Here is a 19057-nt window from a genome sequence, read left to right as displayed (position 1 = left end):
TTACAAAGGGACTATCACGAAATGTGATAGATATTGCATCGAGGGAGATGGGTATGAGACCCATAGATGTTACACCATAGTAGTAACCCAACCTTTGTGATCGGAGATCCCGTGAATTAGGATCTGGGAAGAACAAGCTATTGGTTAACTGAGGAGAGTAATAACTTATGATCGTCTCCAAGTGAAGATGCAAAACTCTCAGAGCTGTAAGGCTCAGATCTGTAAGGCAGGTTGGCAACATGCCTTAATGTGGTTCTGTTGGCTATAATTAGCAAAGATGCTGTCCTACAGAGCAGTCTTGAAAGAACACACCTATATGAGTTCTGACTGTAAACGTCGCAGTCTATGAGATTTGGGTGATCTCTAGTAAGCTCACGAAGAGACCAGGGAGTATGACGTATAAGCTCCAAACCGCGGGGTAGCCTACTGGCGGTCAGGTACTGGTTAAGACTTTGAGTGAAACCTGTTCACACAAAACTAGCAATTCAAGGCATAGTCCATTGTCAAGTTGTGAATGGATGTAGCTTAAAGTTCTAGGCAGAAGTTCAACTTAACAGTCTCTGCTGAAACACTGGTATATTAAACAAGTGATGAGAGAAGGCAAATCTCTAAATGGGTATTTGAGATCTGGTGGGGGATTGTTAGAATTAATGGGCTAGGCCCATAGCAATTTCTGAAATCTCAAAGCCCATGTGTAAAATGGCAAGTGGTGGTGCTAAGTTTAGTCCCACCTTGGAAGTTGAAGAAGAGTTGGACCTCTTTATATAGTGGGTTCTCTCCACCACTCTAAGTGGTGTGTGAGAAGAGAAAGGGAAAACCACACGCGCGCGCTCGCTCGCCTCGCCTGGCCGGGCCGTGGCGTGGCGTGGCGTGGCGTGGCGTGGCGAGGCGAGGCGAGGCGGCGCGTACATGCGACATGCGCGTGAATGGTCCGCCGAAATCCGGTCCGTCTCCTTGCAGGAGCGCAGCTTCCTTTTGCCGTTTTATTTTTATGTCTTGGCAGACAAGTTTTTGATTTCTTGTCCGGTAAGTATACGAATTAGAAACCGAGTCGGTTTGGGATTGTGGTCACGACACAATACCGCCTCTGGTCCTAATATATATACAGCTACCGGCTGCGGCCAGAGACACACCGAAAAACACCTAGGGTTTTGCCTCATCTCACAACTTGCGCCGCCATCGTAGTCTACTACATCCCAAACGCCGGCGTGCATCGGCGCGTGGGAGAGCAGGTCTCCGGAACCGTTCGTCTTTGCGATCCTGCACCGGGAGAGGACGAATTAGGTTTTTGGGAAGCGCTGTGCGCGACTGCTCAAATTCGTCATCACGGGTCGTCTTCCGTCCAAGTCGGGCGGTGCTACTCATCGTCGTATTCATCGCCGTCAGCAGCAGATCGTCGCCAACATCGTCATCAACACTGTCGCACCCATAATAGCTAACGATCAGTACGTCCAACATCCTCTGTTCATGTCTGTTTCTACAGCTATTGTTACGTGTTTGCTGCTGTTATGCATGTCTTGCTGTTCTTCTAGTTTGCTAGATTATTGCATGCTAGTATCTCTTCTAGTCATTAATTATTTACTGGAATTAATCATGAACTTGCCAAATTTTCCAACAATTCATACAGGCTGTTCCTACCACACAACTTCGTGCATGGGCGGTTCTATTTGCCAATCCGCCCTGAGAGAAACAAGATCCTCGTCATCGACGTCAGGGCGAGCACCCCATGGTTCTCCATCAAAGACTTCCAGCCTCGTGATAGCGACTCGCCTGTGACCTTCGTGGAGGCCGCTGGAGATCAAGAGCGGCTCGCGATGGTCACCATTGGTAAGCACAATGATAGGTACAATGTGTACCACCTCCGGTATGCCGTCTTGCAGGAAGATGACGGGGATCGGTGGGAACCAAAGCCGGTCATCTACTTGCCCGTGCATTACCATTACTACCGATTCATCGGGGTGGCTGGGGGATACCTGCAGCTGGAGGGGGCGCCGGAAGGTAGAGAGGAGGATTGCGATTTGTCTAGGCCGGACATGGTGTGCTTCTCGTTGGATCTCCGCACGCTACAGCTCGAGCGGTTCTGTGGGAGGTAGTACTCATGTTTAGATTTCAGTTTCTATGCAGGATGCCCACCGTACTTGTCCTCGCCAATTGTTTGAAGCCTTGGGCTCTTGTCTTGCTTAGTTTCTGAGTGCATTTTGCATGACATCAACGTATATGGATGTTGCAAGACATATGATGTGTGCGTGTGTTGTTTCTAACTTTTGTCATAGCATTTTTCATTGCTGGGATTGATAGCATCGGCGTGACGAGGCCGTTTTGGTGGCGACGGTCGCTCTGTTTTAAACGCACCCTAGCGGCTCATGATGAATTTGAACGGCCGAAGCGGCACCCACTGGACTTGTGCGGCTGCAGCATCGGTGGCCTCGCGAATCATGATTGGCATGGTAGGTGTACACGTGTCAAGGGTGGTTTGAAGTTGGGGCATCCACGCGCTTAGTGCTAGTCGTTGGTGTCAGTGACGTAAGGTTTCAGCGGTGGTCGAGAGGTGTGATGATACGAGTGAAAGCCCTATGCTAGCTATTGTTGGCACCAACGATGGCGGCACCTTAAGGATTTGTTCCCTCTTCGAAGGCATTCATCGTGTAGCTTTCATGCCCTGTCAAGCCTAGGCTCCCATGTCAAAAGCTTCATATATGATATTATAGATTGGTCGATGATTATGTCTCGATTTCGTTCGGTTAATGAAGGTTTTGTATTGGAGTCAATGGTCATTTGTTTGTTGGTTGACGTTTGGTTGGTTGTCATCTCGGTTGGGCATGGATGGCCAAATTGATGCCCGTGGAAATTGTTGTAGTGGTTTAGGGATGGCCTCTGCTCTTGGTTTTCTTTTCACGTGTTAAATTCAATCAAGGTTGAGTGAAAGTGTACGATGAGGGTCGTGTCCTTGTGTGATCTCGGCTAGCATACCATTTGGCTGCAATCACAACCTTGGTTGAGTTGTGCCCTTGGACGACATGCACCACACAATTTTAGCGCCTTGCTATTTGAGCTCGGGACACATAGAGGTTGTTTGGTTGGGCTTTTACTTGACATTTACACTTTGGCTTACAAGCCAAAAAAGCACCCATTTAGAAGCTTTTGCTTAGGCTAAGCCGAAAGCTCCTAAATAAGTGCTTTTTTGTCTTATAAGCCTAAGTGCAAAAGCCCAACCAAACAACCTTATAGACTTTCAACAACATTGACAACACATGAGGTGTTGTTCCGTCGTCTAACATGTGTGTTACCCTTTGAATATGGCAGCGACATGCATGTGTCATTGTTAGGGCTTAGCTGACCAGCTCCTTTCGATCACTCGGGGAGGACCTTATTCCATCTACAAGAAGCCGCCTCGTCTTCTTGAGCATGACACAAATCCTAACAAAACTCAAAAAATCACCTAAAGACGAAGCCCTCCTTCCGGCAAGGACCGGGATCCACCGCGCCTCCATGGTCCAAGGATCATTGGAGACGAGGCGGACCGGCGGCGCCGCCGGCGAGAGACAAGAAAACCCTAGATGAGAGTTCGTAGTGATTAGGTCATGTGTGAGTGTGTAGCGGCGCTGCCATTATTATTTTGATGAAACAACGACAATTAATTACTCCCTCCGTACGAAAATAAGTGTCGTTGATTTAATACAAGTTGCACTAAATCAACGATACTTATTTTGGGATGGAGGGAATATTTTTCATGGATGTGTCTAGGGCACATCTAAATGTGCTCTAGTTATTGCACATCTAAGTGACTCAATTAAACTAGAAAGAAAAAGAAAAAAGACTAGCGGAAATGGTTGCACGAATCTTCACATAAAATCATTGGCATAGGACTTAGATGTGCAATACTTATGGCACATCTAGATGTGCTTTAGCAAAACTGATTTTCCATCGAATATGGTTGAAAATAGACATGGGAAAACAAACTTGGAGTTAAGCTCGCCAAAATATCACCCCAAAATAGACTTGAAACAAATATTCAAATCAAATTTCTGCGCGCATCTTTTAAAATTGCAAGTTTCAAGCGCACACTTGCCACTACTCTATTGCGTTGCAAATTTGCATAAGACAATGAGAGTGTATGGAAACTCACATTCGCATACGTGCAACCAACCCAGCGCCGCGTGCGGGCACCTGCGGCGGCGGTGGAGTCCGACGACATCCTGAGGCAGATCTTCCTCCTCCTCGACTCCCCGGCTGACCTCGCCTGCGTCTGCGCGGCCAGCCCCGCCTTCTGCCGCGTCATCACCGACCCCAGCTTCCTCCGCTGCTTCCGTGCCCTACACCCGCCACCCATCCTCGGCGCTCTCTCCGACGTCTTCCTCCCCGCCGAGCAGCCACATCCATCTGCCGCCGTCGCCCGCGCGCTCCTGGACGAAGGCGCCGCCGACTTCTCATTCTCCTTCCTCCCCTCTCCTGGCCCGTGGGAGATCCGTGAAATCCGTGATGGCCGCGCCCTCCTCTCCGAGCACCCCGAGGAGTGCTGCAAGTACATCTATGACAAGCATGCCTTGCACAGCCGCCTCGCCGTCTGTGATCCCTTACACCGGCGATACCGCGTGCTGCCCGCCATCCCCGAGGACCTAGCTGCGATAGTCGTCGTCCCTGAACCGAATGTGATAGACTTTCAGCCCTTTCTCGCTCCGGCCGCCGAGGCTGAGGAGGACGTGCCCTTGGTTGCTCCTCCTTCCGGTGCCAACGACAATGTGTCGGCGCCGCCATTTACAGTGATGTGCCCGGCGAGGTGCAGCATAACAGAACTGATCTTCTTGGTTTCCACGTCCTCGCGCGCCGGAGGAGAGTGGCAAGCTGTCAAGTTTGACGAATGGAGTGCTTTGAATGGCGGCCCACACGAAGAATCGCTTTTGTGGTTGTCACGGAGCCACAATTACATGCGCGGACACTTTTGTTGGTTCATCTACCCCGCGTATAAGAAGCTGCTCGTCCTTGACGTGCGCGGGACCACACCGGAGTTCACCTGTATCGACCTCCCGTCTAGGCTCAAGCACGACCATATATCTCAACCAGTCTTCATCGACGCTATAGGGGAGGAAGGGAGGATTGGCAATTGAAAATGACGACAATATTTATGATCTCCAGTACGCCGCCCTGCGAGATGAGAACTGTGAGGAATCGGAGGCAAGGGTGATCATCCACCTGATGCCCTTGGACTACGAAAACTATCGCTTCATGGGGGTGGCCAGGGGGTATCTGCTGCTGAAGGCGCGTCCATTAGGCTGGCATTGGGCCAGGCGCAATCCAGACACATGTCCTGATAAGGCGTTATTCTCTTTGGATCTCCAAACGCTGCAGCTCAAGTGGTTATGTGGGAGAAAGGAGATGTCGTCCCCATACGTCTGGTTGTATGCTGGGCTCCCACGGTACTTGTCGCCACCAACTGTTTGAAGTATCAGTCTTCTGTTGATGCTAAGAAGTCTAAGATAAGTGGATGCATGTCAACTGTTCCGAAGGACCAAGTTCTGATCTTCTGTCCATTATAGTTGTGGTACTCGTCAATTATTGTTTAATAATGGATCTGGTAAATTTGATTGTGCCCAAATATTAGTTCTGCTTGTCTGGTATTCTTTTTCTAGTGGCCAAGAGCCAAATCCATCAGCGCAGTGTGCACATTCGTTCTCTAAATTCTTCGAATATTTTTACAAGATCAGTATTTGAAAACTGCACGAACGATATACAAGTGCCGATCCGGACCTAGTGAAATAGCAAAGCTTAGCTTTGCTGTATGCATCCGTGTCTGATCGCCGGGGCTCGTGGCAGAAGATTCATGACTCCTTCAAACGCTGATTGCTTGGTCTGAATCTCGGGGAGGATGGAGCTATCTAAAGGAGCCACAAGCTGCCATCGTTAGTGTCCCCAATAACTGTTATGCCATGTCCAACGCAAAGACATGTTGGGTGATTAAACAATCTCATCACACTAAACGCCTAAATAAGAGCCCTAGCTTCCAATGTGTAGCTGCTAATCTGGTCAAGCGCCCTGCGGCCTAGCAGTTCATTCCGCCACATAAATCGCTGTAGGTGTCCGGCTCTGATTCTAGTAACAGCACCGCACGGTAAAATGGCAGAGATTTTATTCCCTGACGCCTCTTTAAGCGTCGGGCGGTGGGACATGGCCTTACTCTGTTAGACAGTTAATTTCAAAAAAGGCGGTCAAGCCTGTGGTTGGACACGTTCTAGATTGGACACGACCTTCTCAGTTGATTTTTTTTGGGCGAGGCCTATTTTTCAGGCGCAGCTATGTGGCGTAGCGACTGTTATGAGAGGGTCGCCTGCATAAATAGTTCATGAGTCTAAGAGCTTCAATTTTGAAGCTCAGAACCTCGCAAAGCATGCTCAAAATTTAGGGGTTGGCTGCCATTTCTGGTTAGTCAACCAGAGATCTCTCTTTTATCCTTGTAACATTGTTATTGAATAAAGCTTTGCGAGTTTACCTAAAAAAAGGTGTGTTGTTTTCATGTTTTGTTTTGTTTATTTGTAAAAAAAATCTAAATACATAATATTATGAAGAACTAATTCTTGTTTTTGCGGAAGGATTTTTTTTTCACGGAACCTCGTCAGAGGGCCAGATGCTCTGGCTTTGCATTATAGAAGAAGAGAATTGATCCAGTTTATGAGGAAAATTAGACCGAATACCTAACAGAGTGGCCCAATTTATCAGGAAAACCAGACCGAAAAACCGCACACGCAACGAACCCTTGCGGGAGGATATGAAGAAGTAAATTAGGAACTTGTATTTATTTAAAGTGTTCAACGGACATTAAAAATGCAAGTATAGTTACAAAAGTTCCTACCATTCAATAAAACTATTTTTGCATTAAACAATTGTCACACGTTTCAAATAATGCATGACATTTTTCTTAAAAAAATGTTCGTGTAATTCAAAAAAATTTCATACCACAAAAGAAATGTAATTTATATTTAAAAAAATCACGTTCTTCCAAAAAATGTTTGTGACATTTAAAAAAATAGGCAACGCTAAAAATGTTTACATACTATAATTAGTTACATCGCTGCAATCTTCATCATTGTTCCGAGTGATTTTCAATTCAATTCGGTTTTTGTGTTATACACATAACAGTGACCCGGTAAGTTAGAACTGTTCTAAGCAGGTACTGGGGCGAATTCTACATCAATTATAAAGTATGTTACCGCTTCAGAAGCGACAGATGAGTGTGTTTGGATCAAAGAATACCATCCGGAATTTAATATAATTCCAGAAATGGTTCAAACCGATGTAATACTATGGTTTCAAGATGGTACTGCTTAAGCCATAGTGTGAGAAACCAAATCTCGTACCAGTGATTAAAACAAATACAAAAGCCAATTTAACACAATTCTGAATGTTGCAAATGTGTTGGACAGACCCAACTAAATTATATATAGTAATGCTTAATTTTCTTTATAAGAGAAAAGGTAAAAACTTTATCGTCATAATGCATATATTCATTTTTCACTCACGATATGTTTAATGACTCGTACAATTGACGGGTGCATTTACTAATTAATGTAAACTCTATTCGCCTATTTATATTGAACTTATTTACCTAAAAACTTATTTCTTCAGTAAATTTATGTCGATTTGTGTTGACACATCACTTGGTAATATATTAAGTAGTACCCCTTAGGTATAAGTAGCAAAACTAAAATATAATCAAACTCTTATGTAAATAACATACATATTTTCTATGTTGCAATTGTATTTATCCATAGAAAATATCCTATGTCTAAATTTTTGTTGATATAGTTTGAATAGTTTCAGAATAGAAATCTATTACAATATATTTTGCCATAAATTTAATAAACGAAAGTATCTCAATGCTTCACAAATAAGTTTATTCCTCTCGGTGTAGTATATTGAATTTGTATCTATCCGTGTCCACTGTATTGTTAAATATCTACATAAATTGATAGAATCTTCTAAAGTGTATAAATCTAATAGGTTGTAATTCATTTTTCTTGCTGGCATATAACTAATATTTTGTCAGCAAAAGCAACTAACTATGTCGGGTTTTTTTCAAGTCGCATCTATCTAGAAAACAGAGCCACCACCGCTCCCAGGTGGCGAGGCTTGTCTGCCAATCTTGCGGCGTGAGAGGGTGGGACCCTAGATCTGTGTTGTGGTAGTCTAGTAATGTCTCTCTTAGGATTAAAGTTTTGTTCCCTAGAGGCGGCGATGCAGCGGCGGATAAAGAATAAGGTTCACCGACTTCTTGTCCACCTCATAAAAGTTGATCACATCGGCGAAGTAGAGGAGGACGGGGCGCCATCAAGTGGATGTTCTTTTGAGTGGTTGATCTAGTTGTGTCTTCCTGTTATGCAGGTGCTCTTCGAAGGTGCCTTTCGTTGGAGTGGACATCGCCACTTCATGTCTTGGTCCTCTGTGTATACTTCTTCGACTCGTGATGTTTCGCCATCTTTGGTATTGCTGGGGATCTGGTGAGGTTATGTCTATCCTGATCTATCTGGGGGACCTACGGTGGTCATCTAGCCATTTTCATCGTCTTCTTATCCGGCATGATGATTCATTTTCCAAATCATTGTCGCCAACATCTTTTGCTCCAAACCAACAACTACACGACCTATCCATCAACATGTTTCCCGTGCTCCAATAGTACTTCAGAGGTCGAGAGGTGGCATCGAGCTTCGCTCACAACACACTGTTGACGGGTGTAGGAGAAAAACAACGTCGATTTCTCCAAGGACCAGCGTATTTCTAATTTATATAAGGATGGCCATGAAGCATCGGTTGGTTTTAATATATAGCATTTAACCTTTTCCAAAAAATAATTGTTGGTCAAATTAATAATGAATTTTTTATTGAAATGCATGTGCAATTTATAAACCCGACCGCTATGTATAGAACCGTATAACAAGATAATACACTTAGGGGATCTCCAATATGGACCCTCAAACTTCCTGCATTCGACCGGACCGAGCGTTCCGGACCCCGCATGCTATCCAACGGACTCCCAGATCACAGCAGCTTTGGAGGAGGCAAAGATTTTGACCTTGTAAACCGATGATCTAGATGACGATGCAAAGATGGTCGTGGAAGCCATCCGTTTAAGATGTTGAAGTGGCAGAAGGATCAGCTGTAGGCGACATCTGAGAAGGAGGTGGCCGAGAACGTTGCAGCGGCAGAGTAATCGTAGAGGCTCAGATTGCCGGTCCAATGAAATTTCAATGTTGTTTGACATGGAAAACAGGATCTCGGGATCGGTCACTCACTCTTGTGATCGCGCAGGAAAATAACACTCGATGGACTTCATTCTCTCTTCTACGCTTTTTTACTTTCATACTTTCTTCGTTTCAAAATAAGTGTCGTGATTTTAGTTCAAATAATTTTTGTTGTTTATGTCCCTCGACCTTCAGTTGAATCCAGCCCTTCCGTCCAAACCGGTGGTGCATGCCAGGATCACTGAACTAAAGGCAGTCTGAACTTTTGGTGGTAAACCCGCAAAATAAATGACAGGAAGAAAACAGGGAGAAGTAGGCATAAGTTTATTCTTTCATGTGTGTGCACCGACGTAGTTGCATGAGTTTGTATGGATTTGAAATATGGTAATTAAGATGTCCGGACGTGGATTGTATTATTTAAGGCGTGATCGGTCAGTGTCCGCAGACGCGTCCGAATGCGTCCGCGGGCGTTTATGGAGTCGGATTTGCCCATCATGGTTGTGGATGCTCTTAGCTTTTGAAAAGGGTTGGAGAATGGAGAGGAACCTGCACTACTGTCCACTGGTGACGAGGTACTAGCACTAAACAGTGATGTCACCAGCGACACCTTTTTGTCAGCATACGCAAATGAGTATGACCGAGGAGTCGCTCACCAGCTCGGTCTCTCGATCTCTGCTGATGTTCTTCAGCGTACCTCTCTATTGCTTTAGGCCACTGGTTGCACCTGCACTGCACGCTCGCAATCGCCAAGCCTCTTCTTTCGCCAGCCACTACACCGTCACGTACTGCTCCAACTCCTTGACAGAATTATCCACGCTCCACAAAGGCGATCGATCCAAGTGAGCTTTGCCACTCCTCCTACCAAACCAGCCTTGTTGGAGAAGCTCAACAAGAAACATGCTGCGTGCGTGCGTACATAGAGTAATGGAAAGCTACGGCCCCTACGACGCTAACAACCACTTCATCAAATCCTATCGTGGGTAGGGTACATGTGTTGCTTTACGCAATCACCGGTCGTCCTTTGTGTGGTTTGACAAGCCTAGGACCCGGTGTCTCGTCTCGACCATACAGACCCCAAGTCGCCAGCATGACAAAGAAAACCAGGGCTCTATACGGAGCAATCATTCGAACGCGGGTAGGATTCGGTGCGTTGCACTTCGAAAGTTCAAAGTTCAAATCGATTTACCCGCCTTTTTCTGCCGTGCAGAAGTACCCCTAGCAGGCAGTACCAGCTGGTGAAGCAGCATAGTTCTGAATAAATGGGTGTGATACGTATGTTGATCTTTGGATTTTGAATAGGGATTCACTCTCAGGTCACAATGGCAGTCAGCTCTACTTCTCCTACCCAACCAGTTTTGATGGAGAAGCTCAACAACAAACCTTTGTATCGTACGTACGTTTTTTTTTAGAACGAAGACGCTAGGAGCGTCCGGCTTTAAATTAATAAAGCCCACAAGTATCATCCGTACGTAGCGCAAGAAAATACTCCTACTAGTATGGTGCTCTGGTGGAGTGCATATTCTTCTGGTAGGTGAAGTGATATGGATATTCAGTCTGAGTGACCAGAGTTAATTGGAGAGAACCACCACATTTGAGGCAAGGTTTGCAGAAAATCATCTAGTCCCTGTGCAAAAATCACCGCGTTTCTAGTAAACTTTTTGCAAAATGCACTGATCAGGTGATTTAGCCCATTTAATAATTTTCTGACAGGTAGGACCAGACTCTAAGGAGCTGACTTGGCAAATTAATTACATACGCATCCTTGGATCTAAAAACAAAAAGCAATCATCCAATCCCGGCTCCCGATCCGGTCGGGAGGAGGCAACCGCGCCGCCCCACCGTCTCCCGTCGCCGCCGCCAGAAGCCTACTGTCGGCCCCGCCTCTCCTCATCTCCTCTAGGATGTGCGTCGTCCACGAGGTGCACGTGACGCCGATGATGGGCAGGGGCGCGGGTGCGCTGGAGCTCGGCCTCGCCGAAGCAGGATGGGTCACGACGCCCAGGAGCTCGTCCTCGCCGGAGTTCGGAGTAGTTTCGCGGCGCATCCCGGTTGCAGGTCCCTGCGGTGGCGTTGCTGCTACCCGCGGGCACGACGGCCTCGTCCCCGGCGTCTGCGCGACGGCCCGGAGCACCACGACTGCCTCATCCAGCCTGGAGGATCCACGGTGAGGTGGACGCGCACGAGATGCGATAGGTACTGGCCTCATCCCGGGGCCGCGCGAAGCCTGTAGCGGTGGTCGCCGACGTGCTTGTCGGCGGCGGCGACATCGCCGGAGTGGCGCGGGGGGTCGGCCAGCTCGGGCCCTCCCGATCCGATGGGATCGAGTCAGCGGGCTCTGCCGGGCATGTCTAGGGGGCTGATTGCTTTCCTTAGATTTACTAGGGGTCTGTGCGTTATTTTTTTGCCAAGTCAGCTCCTTACAGTACGGTCCCATGTGTCAGAAAATGATTAAATGGGCTAAATCACCTAATCAGTGCATTTTGTAAAAAGTTTACTAGATACGCAGTGATTTTTACAAACAATTAGGGTTTTCTGCAAATCTTGCCACAAATGTGATGGTTTTCTACAATTAACTCGAGTGACGACCTGGATTCGGTTCACCAACCCACCTCGACTCGTGCTGTTCTTTTGCCCAAACCCATGCTGACTCCTCTTCTCACGTTATCGACGAGATAAACTACCAAGTGTTCGATCGGGTCGGTTGAAATAAGAATGTGGATGCCGCATACACAATATATACAAGCAACATTTGCATACATGCAGGAGCAGCCTCAACCACTCCGAGTTTGCTAACCCATGAACTGTTTCTGCCACAGGGCTCGTGGAAGGGATCTAATAGTAAAATCAGTGAATGGCACCTGGACAGCACAGGCAGATGACGGCAACGTTTGAAATCATGATCGGTCAGGAGCGCTCGAAATCGCTGTTTTGACCTTAAACGTGAAGATTAGCGTGATTTGACCCCGTATGGATATTTATTTCTTGGATCTGGCCTTTTTTGGTCACGCCAACATCTCTGGTGTTTGTGTTGCTTGGAAAACGACCTGGTCTATGTTGTTTAGCCCTGGTGTTTCCTCCAAGGGATTTGACATCTCTGTCTGGGGTGATACGCCACGGGCCACGACGTTTGGGCCAGGGGACAATGCCACGGGCCACGGCGTTTGGGCCAGGGACAACGCCATGGGGCACCGTGTTGGCAAGGCACAAGGGGAAACACCATAGACCATGGCGATTCTTGTGCAACGCTAACATCAGAGATGTTGGCGTGCCCAAAAAGGGTCAGATCATGGAACACTAATAAAATGAGGTCAAATCGTGCTAAACTTTAAAGAAAGATCAAAAGTGGCGATTTTGGCCTCGAGAGTTGTCAGTACCCGTGTGGTTGTAATGAATGGATCCGATGTGAATGTTGCCACAACGCCCTATTGTACTGGTACAGACTGCTCGCCATTATTAGATCTTTATTTTTCATGTGGTTCTGAAAATATCATCATATGTCATTAGAACATTTGCTCATGAAATCTCTAATCAAAAGTTTTGCTTGTTTCCATTTTGTCTAATGAGACATCAAATCCAATAATGAACAGCAAAACCTGAGCTAAATTAATAGCCAACATTAAAATAAATCAATAATATGATCTAATCATTCCCGTCATCGGGCCTGAGCATACCTTTTGACATGAAAGTTATCATATAAAATAACATTACATATAAGTGCCAAAATTATAATTAAAATTCCACAGTGAAAATGACATTCGAATTAACATATATGGCATAAATGACAATACCACTGAAAGCATTAAACTTGACATTCACGGTGAAAATGACACAAATATTAAATATATAAAAAATATATCATAAAATTACCCAAATATTAAAATTTAGACATCAAAATTACATTAAGATTCATCAAATAAGAATATTTAGCAAATTATATTTGTCAAATAAATAACAACACACTCTTATTCCGTAGTATGTATCTTAATAATTATATAATGCATCAACACCACACTTTTATTTGCCCCTTAGTCATGTCGACTAAACATTATTGTAACGCATAGTGCGATACAGAAAAATAAACCACGCAACAATCAACATTATCCATAATATTGCACATCATTAAGAAAAGTCTTGAACTTGACATGAACATAAACTGCACACTCAAATAACTTTTCTGAATAAAAGTTTCAGATAAACTAGTGAGCGTATTATAATTTTGATCGATATTATCATTTTTTTTAAATTATTTCGTAACATAACTAAAAAAATGACATAAAATGACATTAACATTAGCACCATATTCTTTAGCATAATTTACGGCAATTAACAGATAAATTCTATTTAACCATCCTAAAAATAATGATATGTATTCCTGATCTTACAGACACTACTCTATTTCACGGCTTCACATTTAGTAGTTAATTTACATGTCCCATGTGGATTAATATAAATTGTCTTTGTTTATTTATATTGAACTATTTTATTTAAGTTATGTTGTCATTTAATGTATATTATATTGTCCTGATACATCGCCCGATAAAATATTAAATAATACATTTTAGGTATAACACAAAGAATTAAAAATGTAATCACACTATTATGCAATTAGCATGCATATTTATTAATATGCTATCGTATTTATTAGCAGGAAATATCGTTTGACTAAATTTATTTACATTTCATAACATATTTTTATTTTAATGATATACTCTGAGTAGTTTAATAAAAAAACCTCTATCACAATGTCTTTTCCCATGAATTTGGTGAAACAAAAGTATAACAGTAATTCACAAACAAGTTTATGCCACTTGACGTATTAAATTAGATTTGATATGGTCCTTATTCAAAACATTGCTAAATATCTACAAAAATCATTGTAGTCTTCTAAAGTGTAAAAATCTAACAAATTATCTTCCATTTTCTGTAGATAGGTTGTTAATCACGGTCACATGTGTTATCTCTACACTTCGTATTGAAATCTTACCATCTGCATGGTGCATGAATATTACAACTTAAATCTTTGCATGTTGTGGTGATGTTTGTTTGACTTTTAGTATATTTTAGAAAACTAGATTAAGGTATGAATTGTGTGCTCAATTCAAAGGTACCAACTCTTGAGCTTGAGGAAGTCTGTCAAAAGCAAGTAAATCCTTCCCGATTCTGCCGTCATCCCGCACAATTCGAGCTTCCCCACTGTTGGATCCTCTTCCCAGCCTCTCCGCCATTAGATCTTTATTTTTCATGTGGTTCTGGCAATCGTATGGCGGCACGCTTCCTGCAGCGCGGATCTCATCACGCTCCACAATGATACGCTAATTTCAATGCAATTTCGCCTTTTTTATGTCTTACACAAGTACCCCGGCAGTACGAGCTAGTGAAGCGGCATAGTGCTATACACATGGGTGCGATACGTATGTCGGTCTTCGGCTTTTGAATAGAGATTCACTCTTAGCTCACATTGGCAGGCTCCAGGCAATGTGCTGCCCGCGTATGTACGCCGGCACAAGCAAATATTCCTACAATGCTCTGGGCCTCTGGTGGAGTGGACACTCTTCTCGTAGGGGAGGTGATATGAATATTCAGTTCGGGTGGTGCCTGACGAATGGTTCGCGCGCACGAACCGAATTTAGTGGGCGACGAGGATTCGGTTCACCCACTCTCCTTGACTCGTGGTATTCCTTGCCCCGTGCCCATGCTCACTCCTCTGCTCACGTTATCACGAGATAAACTAAGTGTCCGATCAGATCAGGTCGGGCGAAATAAAAAGTATGGATGCCGCATACGTAATCTACATACTTTGCTTATGTACATCCACCGTGGAGGTGGCGCCAGCCTCTGCATGTCAATGCGTACGTGGCAAAGAAAAGGTGTGTGACGGAGCGAGGTGGTCATGTCCGGTTCATGCAGGAGCAGCCTCAACCACTCCGTCCGAGGTGAGCCAAGTCCACCCATGAACTATTGCTGCCACAGGTTTTGTGAGACGGATCCGGACAAGCATTGATGATGCATGGCAACGTTTGAAAATCAACGTCGATCGGGAGCTACGTGTACCCGTCTAGTTGTAATGAATGGACAAGGCGATCTTCCCGTGTCCAATGTGGATGCTACAAGTGATTTAATCACGCTGTTCATGTGTCTCTCTCTGGGCTGGTTGCACTTGCGCCACACACGCGGCGAGCTCTAGTTAATATCGTGCGGGGTCACCGAATGCTCTGGTCGATGATAGCAGGTTCCGGTCATTGGGATTTGAACTTCCCGAAAACGTGGGCGTGTACAGTACGGTAGATTAGCCTTAACCACCGGTGTCGGCCAAAGAGAAACAAAATTGGAATTCTACAGTACAAATTCCAATGCCTTTTTCTTTCTCGATATTTTTATTTCTCATAACCCTTTTCCTGTGCTTTATTAGATCATCTGGGCACCCCAAACCATCCTCAAACTTCCGGGCGGGCCGCCCGGTCACTGTCCGGTCACGAAATTTCGACCCAGTCGGGTGCCTCAAACGCTCGGGATGACCAGCACCCCTCATATCTAGCCCAAATGTGGGGCGTATGTGGGGGTGCCCGGGCGCGTCCGCCGACCCCGCTACATGTCGTAGCGGTCCCACCTGTATCGACTGAAGCTCCGTCCTCTCTCATCGGGGCATCGAAATTTTAGTCCCACATCGCCGGGCGAGGCGGACGCTGACCGGCTTAAATAACCGCGCTGGCGCATGGCGGCGAGCTTCTCTGTTGTTGTGTAGGTCTATCAATTATCATTTCGTGCGCGAGATAACTTGACAGTAGACTGCGTTTCATTAGTTGATGATTGTTCGTCGAGTGTCAAGTTCGTCTCGTTCGTGTACGTTGATACCGCTACTACAATGACAGTAGAATTTTTATTTTGTTCATCAATATTTTGTTGAAAAATTGTGATTCATAAAAAGCAGTATGGACATGAATATTTCCCTAGTAAAGGAGATAGACCCTGACTATGAATCTTCTATGTGATAAACATAGAAGATTCATAGTAACAGTCTCTCTTCCTTACAAATGACCCAATAATGTCAGAAGCTTGTCACTTCTTTACGACCCTGCTATTTAAGCCGGTCGGCTAGCTAGTCATACGGCGAGGTGGAGCTAATACGGGTGTGAAAATCTAAACTATGAGCAATTTTTGGTGTGTTTTGACAGCCCAACCGGCCCAAGACGGATGGGATGATCATCGTGCATGGCACTGCATGTAATTGGTGTTTCGGAAATAGGGTATGTGGTTGCAAATGGTCTATTTTGAGGCCCACCCGGTCACTGTCCGCGGGCGCATCCGCGGACGTTCGAGGGCCCAGATTTGCAACATGCGGCTGTAGATGCTCTTAGTCCTCCTAAAACTTTACCGATCAGTTCGAGAACACTCAACCACATTTGGTCATCAGAGTAATTCTGTGACGCCCCCGATTCAATCGTACACTAATCATGCATGCAAATGTGTACGATCAAGATCAGGGACTCACGGAAAGATATCACAACACAACTCTACAACATAAATAAGTCATACAAGCATCATAATACAAGCCAGGGGCCTCGAGGGCTCGAATACAAGTGCTCGATCATAGACGACTCAGCGGAAGCAACAATATCTGAGTACAGACATAAGTTAAACAAGTTTGCCTTAAGAAGGCTAGCACAAAAGTAGCAACGATCGAAAAGGCAAGGCCTCCTGCCTGGGACCTCCTAACTACTCCTCGAAGCCGAACTCCATGTAGAATCATCCTCGGGATCTCTAGCTCCTGGACTCCAGCATCTAGTTGTGACAACCAGGTATAGAAAGGGGAAAAGAGGGAGAAAAGCAAACGTGAGTACTCATCCAAAGTACTCGCAAGCAAGGAGCTATACTACATATGCATGGGTATATGTGTAAAGGGCCATGTCGGTGGACTGAACTGCAGAATGCCAGAATAAGAGGGGGATAGCTAATCCTCTCGAAGACTACGCTTCTGGCCACCTCCATCTTGCAGCATGTAGGAGAGAGTAGATGGTAAGTTCACCAAGTAGCATCACATAGCATAATCCTACCCGGCGATCCCCTCCTCGTCGCCCTGTTAGAGAGCGATCCCCGGGTTATATCTGGCACTTGGAAGGGTGTGTTTTATTAAGTATCCGGTTCTAGTTGTCATAAGGTCAAGGTACAACTCCGGGTCGTCCTTTTACCGAGGGACACTTCTATTCGAATAGATAAACTTCCCTGCAGGGGTGCACCACATAACCCAACACGCTCGATCCCATTTGGCCGGACACACTTTCCTGGGTCATGCCCGGCCTCGGAAGATCAACACGTCGCAGCCCCACCTAGGCTCAACAGAGAGGTCAGCACGCCGGTCTAAATCCTATGCGCGCAGGGGTCTGGGCCCATCGCCCATTGCACACCTGCACGTTGCGTACGCGGCCGGAAGCAGACCTAGCCCGCTTAATACAAGCGCGAGCTTACGGTCCAATGCGGCGCGCGCCACTCAGTCGCTGACGTCAAAAAGAGCTTCGGCTGATACCACGACGCCGAGTGCCCATAGCTGTTCCCGCGTAGTTGGTTAGTGCGTATAGACCAAATGGCCAGACTCAGATCAAATACCAAGATCTCGTTAAGCGTGATAAGTATCCGCGAACGCCGACCAGGGCCAGGCCCACCTCTCTCCTAGGTGGTCCCAACCTGCCCTGTCGCTCCGCCACAAAGTAAACAGTCGGGGGCCGTCAGGAACCCAGGCCCACCTCTACCGGGATGGAGCCACCTGTCCTTTCAGCCCCCTCATCAAAATCACTTGCGGGTACTCAACGAGCCGACCCGACTTTAGTCACCACATGTGTCATGTATATAAAGTATATAGTATATACCCGTGATCACCTCCCGAACTGATCACGACCCAGTAGTATAGCATGGCAGACGGACAAGAGTGTAGGGCCACTGATGGAACACTAGCATCCTATACTAAGAAGTAGGATAGCAGGTAAGGGTAACAACTATAGCAACAATGACAGGCTATGCATCAGGATAGGATTAACGGAAAGCAGTAACATGCTACACTACTCTAATGCAAGCAGTATAGAGAAGAATAGGCGATATCTGGTGATCAAGGGGGGGGGGGGCTTGCCTGGTTGCTCTGGCAAGGAGGGGTCGTCGTCGACGTAGTCGATCACAGGGTGAGCATCGGTCTCGGGGTCTACCGGAGAGAAGAGGGGGAAGGAACAGTAAATATAAAGCAAACATAGCATCACAAAGCATAAAGTGGCAATATGTTGTGCCGGGTGTGACCCAACGTATGGCTACATGATATAGGTGAAGGGGGAATTCAACCGGGAAGGTGTTCCCAGTTCCGGACCTGTGTCAGACAGATGACCGGAGGGGGAATGTTGCATGTTCAACATGCTAGGGGCATGTGACATATGAACGGACCCCGTATTCGGATTCGTTGGATTTTTCTGAGCAACTTTCATATAGAAAACATTTTCATCCGAGGTACGGTTTATTTTCTATGAATTTTCAAAGATTAAAGCATATTCTGAAATTATTTAAAATAACAGAAAAGGAAAATATGACGTCAGCAGAGTGTCAGCATGACATCAGCAGGTCAACAGACCCGCTGACTGGTCAAACTGACCAGTGGGTCCCATCTGTCATAGACAGTAGGGCTAACAGAGGTTAACTCAAACTAACTAAGTTAATTAATTAGAAGGGGCCCACCTGTCACTGTCTAATTAGGTTAATTAAATTAGCTTAATTAACTTCGTTAATTAGGGGGGTGTGGGCCCCATATGCCAGTTGCATGGGCCGGTCCAGTCAGCATGGTGGACCGGGTCAAC

Source organism: Aegilops tauschii, chromosome 7 (genome assembly GCF_002575655.3).
Source record: "Aegilops tauschii subsp. strangulata cultivar AL8/78 chromosome 7, Aet v6.0, whole genome shotgun sequence".
NCBI classification, from domain to species: Eukaryota; Viridiplantae; Streptophyta; class Magnoliopsida; order Poales; family Poaceae; genus Aegilops; species Aegilops tauschii.
The sequence above is the reverse complement of the archived record's forward strand: the minus strand, read 5'-3'. Positions refer to the sequence as shown.